This window comes from Drosophila novamexicana, unplaced genomic scaffold, assembly GCF_003285875.2.
Source record: "Drosophila novamexicana strain 15010-1031.04,08,12 unplaced genomic scaffold, DnovRS2.1 tig00001813-arrow-arrow-pilon, whole genome shotgun sequence".
In the NCBI taxonomy this organism is placed as follows: domain Eukaryota; kingdom Metazoa; phylum Arthropoda; class Insecta; order Diptera; family Drosophilidae; genus Drosophila; species Drosophila novamexicana.
In genome coordinates, this window is record NW_020824895.1 from 1 (window position 1) to 7,304 (window position 7,304).

Genomic DNA, 7,304 nt, shown 5'->3' on the forward strand with positions numbered 1-7,304 from the left:
CGTCTGTCCGTCCGTCAGTCCGTCCGTCCGTCCGTCCGTCCGTCCGTCTATCCGTCCGTCCGTCTGTCCGTCCGTCCGTCTGTCCGTCCGTCCGTCTGTGCGTCTGTCCGTCCGTCTATCCGTCCGTCCGTCCGTCCGTCTGTCCGTCCATAGGTGAAAATCTATATGGGCATAGCTAAAAATTGACCTCCTTTATAACTTGCTCAAATCTCATTAGATTTTCAAAAGGTATGGCTTTATGTTCATGGTTTGAGCTTTAGATCTGAAAAAGGGTTTAAAATGCGGCTTTAAAAAGCGGTTTGCAACGGGGGTTGAAAAGGAGTTTAAAAGGGGGTTTGAAAAGAGGCTCCGAAAGGGGGTTTGAACCGGGCCCCTTTAAGGGGTTTTAAAAGGGGCTCTGAAAAGTGGTTTGAAATCGGGCTTTTAAGAAGGTGTTTGCATTGGGCCTTTGAGAGAATGTTCAAATATTGAACGAGATTTAAAGAGTTTTAAAAGGGTCTCTCAAAGGGGTTTTAAAAAGAGGTTTTCATCAGGCTTTGAAAAAGCGGTTTGCAACGTGGCTTTGAGAGGGTTTTCGGATATTGAAAGAGATTTAAAGCGGGTTTGAAGCAGTCTTTTATTTGAATTCCTTGGGCCTGTTTGTAACCTGTTTATGGCATTAGCTTGAGCTTAAACATTCACACTCTAAAACCGCTTTTAAGACGATTATTTAAAAGATGAACTGATAAGGCTTATATTTTACTCAGAACACACGCAGCTGCAATTCATTTGCGTCTGCTAGCTAAAAGAAGGCAGACACGAAAGTTAATTCGAGACCAGTTTTAAAGGCCTTTCAAACACACATTTGAAGCCACGTTTATGGGCACTTTTGGGCACTTTTGTGTTCCCTTTTTTGAGCACCACTTTGCGCCAGCTTTTCGGTCAGCTTTTGACCAGTTTTCAATTAAAACTTTTACTCACTTCATTTTCGGCATGTTTGTTTGTATTCGGCCATTTATGACGCTTTAATAGTTTATTCATTTGGCCATTTGTTAAATTTTAGTCAATTTTTGCCAACCTTTATTTATTCTCGATTTATTTTCATTGCATGAAAAAAAAATGTTTTCTGTTTTAAATTTCTTCTTCTTTTTTTTTTTATTTTGTAAGTCTGCTCGACGAAGCGACAAGTCAGCAAAAAATGTGCTGCTTTCTATTATTGACGTTGCAATTGTTGTTTTTGCATGGTTTTAGCCAAAAATTTTATTTTATGCATATTTACAATTGTGATACCCTGCACGAAACTGATTCGAAGTGAAGCGTATTAGTTTTATGCGCGTCTTAGATAAGCTTATCTAGTTCTTCTACAGTTGCTGTCTATACATCAAGATGTATGATAGCTTGACGTGGCTATCTTGAGATACATCCTGATATTTATTTATATGATGATACATTATATACATTATGCGGCTATAATGCCATTTCAATGCATATACATCACAGCTTTGCAATTTGTACATCGTGATGTATGACAGCTTGACATAACTACAATTTATTGTGTGCATACTTTAAGATACATTTATCCGAAAGTATATTTTTGAATGATTATGCAGTATTTAGAGCCATATTAATGTATATAAATCAAATGTTTTTAAATCTGTACATCGTGATGTATGACAGTATGTTAGAAATATAATTTGCCATATGCATATGTTAACGTACATTTATTCAGATGATGATATATGTGTACATTATGCAGCATTTACAGCCATTTTAATGCATATAAATCACAGTTTTGCTATCTGTACATCATGATGTATGAAAGCTTGATGCAGATATAATTTGTTTTATGCATGGTTTATCTTATATTAATCTTGGGATAATGCAACCGAATGATTATTTAGTTGTTGATAAACATATATTACTAAGATATTTACTCTGCTTCTTGTATTTACATCATGTTGTATGTCCTATTTCAAGTAAGCACATCCTGATGCATGCATACCCTATGCATTGGCATCGCATAGTTGTTCGATTTTGTTGCGTTTACATCGTGATGTATGCACAACATTTGTCATTATTTTCTATGGGTGTCCAACTGGATGTACGTACATCTTGATGTAAGCTATATGTTTCAGGGGCATGCAGCCGTTTACAGGGTAGCTGTTAGTCGAGCACTTGCTCACGCATTTGCTATTGCTGCTCTTGTTGCATTTGTCGGCCTAATTGTGATTGCATGTAACTGTAGCATTTTTGTGGATATTATACTTTTCTAATTGATTGACAGGGCCAATAGCCGAGAGGCCCCTTCCCACTGGCCCAGGCAGGGTATACCTAAATGTGCCCGGGCTGCTTTTCTTATTTGCATTCGATGTATTTTTAAGCAGCATGCCCGTGTTACACTCGAGTCCCAAGGCACTCGAAGCATTAAAAGTCAAATGTCACATCGACTTTCTGATTACGCATTTCGAAATGGCAAACGCAACGGGGCTACCGATTCGATTTGCTTAATTCGAATCAATTCAATATTTTCGTTGAGTTCACAAATGTCAACTCTTATGAAATAATAGAAATCAAAGTACATATTACGACTCATACAAATCGTAGCAGCATAAAGTCCGTGCTGCTGGATTTACCACAGCTCGCAATTTATATTGATAGCAAGGTTGAGGGCTTTGTCAGGAACTTTTAAGTCTTCTTTACTTTAAACTAAATCAGGTACCCCGATCCCACAAGATATATACAATCGATCTCAGCTAGCTATAAAATTTATATTCTTAGACATTCCCACGATTCTCATTCTCTCGATAGTTATTCTTAATCTCATAATATCGATAATTATCGACTTTAGGCATAACTCGATAAGAAAAAAGAGAGCTAGATACAACAGATATTGGACTGAGGACTGGGGACTGAATCCGGAACTCTTGGGTCTTCTTCTATTACTTCGATACCAAATAGATACTCTCAGACATTCTCTCGATAGTTTCTCCTATTCTAACAATATCGATAATTATCGATTTCAAGGCAGTGACTCGATAAGGAAAACAGCTAGACAGACAGATTTGGCATGAATGATATCTAGAAGTATACACATATGCCACATTGTCTACTCCTCCAGAGCTATTCGCCAGCCGTCAATATACACCCAGTTGCTTCAGGATCTATGCTAGCTACCAGATCAGAGATAAAAGAACGCCAGAGCTCAACTAAGGAAGAAGAGCTCTAAGGGCTAAACGATATGGCAACGCTTTAGCCTCATTCAAATGAGGCAGCTTTAAAGCACATTTGCATTAGCTCTCCACCAAAAACAGATAGCGTCGTTGCCACACAAAAAAAAAAACAACAATAACAAATATAAAAAGAAGCGGAAAAAAACAGAAGAGAAATGTGGCAACCAAGTGGAGCAAAGCAAATGTCGCTGAATGGATGCGGCGGCTGTCAAATGCCGGCACAATTTTTGGCCCAATGCGAGGCAAACGGCGAACCGAGAACAGAGAGAATCTCAGCTGTGGCAAATGTGGCACTCAGCGAAGGCTGAAGAGGGGGAGGGGGAGGGGGAGGTGGGAGAACGAATGCGTGGATGCACAACACAATTGCAATGGGAACGCCGGGCGGAGCTGGTAGGAGCTGGGCTCTGTGCTCCGGGGCCGACTGGCAATCTATCTCGAGTGTTGCCATGAATTTGTCCAGTCGACTGATGGGCTGCCAGGCAGAGCATGGGCGTGGGCGAGGGCGAGGGGGGAGGGGGAGTGTGCAAGGGGATGTGTGATGTATTGCATTGTGTGATTTTGACAGAATTAGCAGCTGCTGCTGCGAAAATTGCACAACTAATCCACGCCTCGAAATAAATACACAAAACTTGTCTTCAAATTCAAATTCATGAACTTTAGCCACAGCCACAGCATATATTTTCATTCTTTCTTTCATTTTTTCCTTTTTTTGGGGGCAAGCTCTTAAGTTGCAAGTTGCGTGGTTTCTGCGGGTCTCCAAGGATATATTAATTTGGTTTTTATGTACATCGCGCGCTTTTAGGCCATATTTTTTATGTTTATTAGCCATTAGGCTGACCAAAGAAGTGCACAAACCGAAGCTGAAACAACTTTGGCAATTAAAACTTGCGGCCAAGATTAAAGACGAGCGGCAAGAACACGGCGAATCATCAGGCACAGGCCCAGCTCAAATGTAAATGAAATTACATTTTTGATGCCCAGCTCTTGTCACGAAGCATTTCAGAGCGTATTTCAATTAATTAACTCTCTAATTCAATCTATACAGCAATACATGTCAGTCCAATCAATCAACCAATCAATCCATCAATGCTTCTCTCCCTTCTGAACAATCGAGTGTATCATCTATTAATTATCTGTCAATTATTAATTAACTCTCCAATTCAATCTATACAGCAATACATGTCAGTCCAATCAATCAACCAATCAATCAGTTACCTTTGAAATAAGCTATCAATCCATCAATGCTTCTCTCACTTCCGAACAATCGATTGTATCATCCATTAATTATCTGTCAATCATTTACTCCATCAACTTATACTTATATCACGATTACATTAACTTATTAGTACATCAATCCCTCAGCAACATAGTTTATCCCTAATACCATCAAAAGCTATCAATCTATCGATCTAGAACTCCACTATAGTTACATCAATACATCAATCCATGCATCCATCATTTCAATCAACCACTATCTGTCAGCTTATCATCAGATTTATTCATCAATCAATGCATCATACAGGAACATAATTAATCCATCATTCATCCATCTTTAATGCCATCAATCTATCGATCTACAACTATCTGTACATCACATCCACTATATATACATCACATCCACTATATGTACATCAATACATCAGTCCGTGCGTACATCATTTCAATTAATCATGTTTTAGTTGTTTATTTTACGATCAATTCATTATTTTATCAATCAATCAATCTATGATGGCATCGAAATGTCAATTTCATTAAAATCCCCCTCATTTTATTCATCATGATATACAATCAGAAGATAAAACTAAATTCAAGCACATTCCGTCATTTCAATTAAAATGAATCAATCATTCCAATGGTTCATCAATCTATCATCAATCAAACGATTGACTTGGGCAATATTCTCTATTCTGAACTCTCCCTCTTTTCTTTTCTTCCTCTCTCTCTCTCTCTCTCTCTCTCTCTTTCACCTTCTCTCTCTCTTTCTCCTTCTCTCCCTCAACATTCCTTCCCTTCAATCACTTTTCAGCACTTATCGCCTTTCTATCTTCCTTTCTCTTCCATTGACCAAATTTTGATCTGTGTCGAGTTACAAGCAGCACAACAAAGCTCACACATTGTCACGGCTTATTAGATAGCCGCGCAAGAGTCTGGCTCCTCGTCTGCCGCCCCTGTCCCCCTCCCGCCCCACGCCACCCCGCCAGGCATACCCGCCCTTCAACCAGTAAGTCGCACATTTTGACTGAGGCGCATTTCGAGTAGCCACAACTTGTTGTTGCGCACAGGCACAACAATAAAATAACTTTTAATTATGCACAACTAAGGGCTGCATTCTACAAATGCAAGTATGTGTAGTCGTTTGTGTGTGTGTGTGTGAGTGTGCGTGTGTGTGTGTGCCTCTGTGCATTCATAAAATGTAATTAGAGTTTTGTGTAGTGAAGTTGTCAGCTTTTGGATAACCCAAAACGAGCGTTTTAACAAGTTTAATTGGTGCAAAGTTGCTCGCAAGTTGCCCAAAAATGTGGCACACACCAAAACAACTTTTCCACAACTCTACACATGCTCTCCCCCTCAATCTCTCTCTCCCTCTAGCTCTCCCTCTCGCTCTCGCTTTTCCTCTGGCTTTGAGTGCGTGACTATTTACATATGGATTTTGTGCAACAACTTGTGTGCTTAAGTGGCCCCCATATGGCAATATCAGCTACTTCCAATGACGACTACCAACACTGGTCACACAAACCCACACACACTTACACGCACACACACACACACTCCACACACAAGCTCACAACGCCCACTAGCACAAATCTTAAAGGTCATTCACAAAATGTAAAAACTTTACGTTAAATCAAAAATGTAACGTATATTCTACCTAATTCTCAACACAGGCACTTCAATTTTTGGAGTTCAAAATGATTTTTGCATTTTCATTCATTTCCTCTAAAAATGCTTAATGTTTTTACAAAAATATCTAAGCCTGTAATTCAAGCTTAGGTAGGCTGCCGCAGCGTTGCCATATCGTCAATTTCAGAGCTTTACAACACTCATTCGCCAAATTAAACGACTTGAACACCAAATGCATTGAAACCACGCGCCACAACATGCTTTAATCGAATTTGAGCCAACCGACTACTAAGTACAAAAGTCTTTCAGTGGCGTTGCCACATGATCATTTTTGAGCAAGATTCAATGCATTTTACAACACTGACACACCAACTGTATGATACTTAGGCAATTTATGTGCCTCAGTCGAGTTTAAGTGTTGCCCTTAGCTATTTGGATTAAATAGCTTAAGAGCGTTGCCACATGATTGGTTGTATGACGTGTTTGTAAAATTTGACAACACTTAAATACCAAATGCATTAATAACTAGCCTTAATGCCATGTTTCAGTCCCATTCGTGCCCTTCGTAAGGTTTTCGTACTGATAAGTACAAGAGTCCTTCAGTGGCGTTGCCATATGGTTATTTGCGAGTGTTTTAACGAGGTTTTACAACACTGCCACGCCAAATGCAATAATACCTAACCAATTTATGTACTTAGGTCGAGTTTAAGTACTGCTCTAAGCTACTTGGCACTTAAAGTGCTCAAAAGCGTTGCCACCTGATTGGCTTTATGCAGTTTTTGTAAAATTTGCCAACACTTAAATACCAAATGCATTGATAACCAGCCTCCATGGCAAGTTCAAGTCAAATTAGAGCAGCTAATTAGGTGCTCCTTCAAACTGTTGTGCATGGAAAGCTTCGAATGGCGTTGCCACATGTAACAACTTTCACTTGCAAGACTTGCAAGCACTAATTGAATAACGCTTGGCAACTTTTCAAGCACAAATGTGTCATTCGAGCAACACATTTTCGACACATTACGAATTGAAGAGCTGCTGCTGGGCAGCAAATGTCTTGACAGCTGCTGTCAGCTGACCTCTAGAATGGGCAGGTTTGCCTAACAAGCAGTTTCAGTGGGCTAGTGGGCGTGGCTCGAGAAGTTTTTCTGGGAGGTTCGCAAATAATCAGCGCTTGGCATTTCAATTTGTTAAACGGCGGCAAATTGTTTTCGTGGACTTTTTTTTTTCGGGGCATGCGGGCAAATTGCCAGCCAA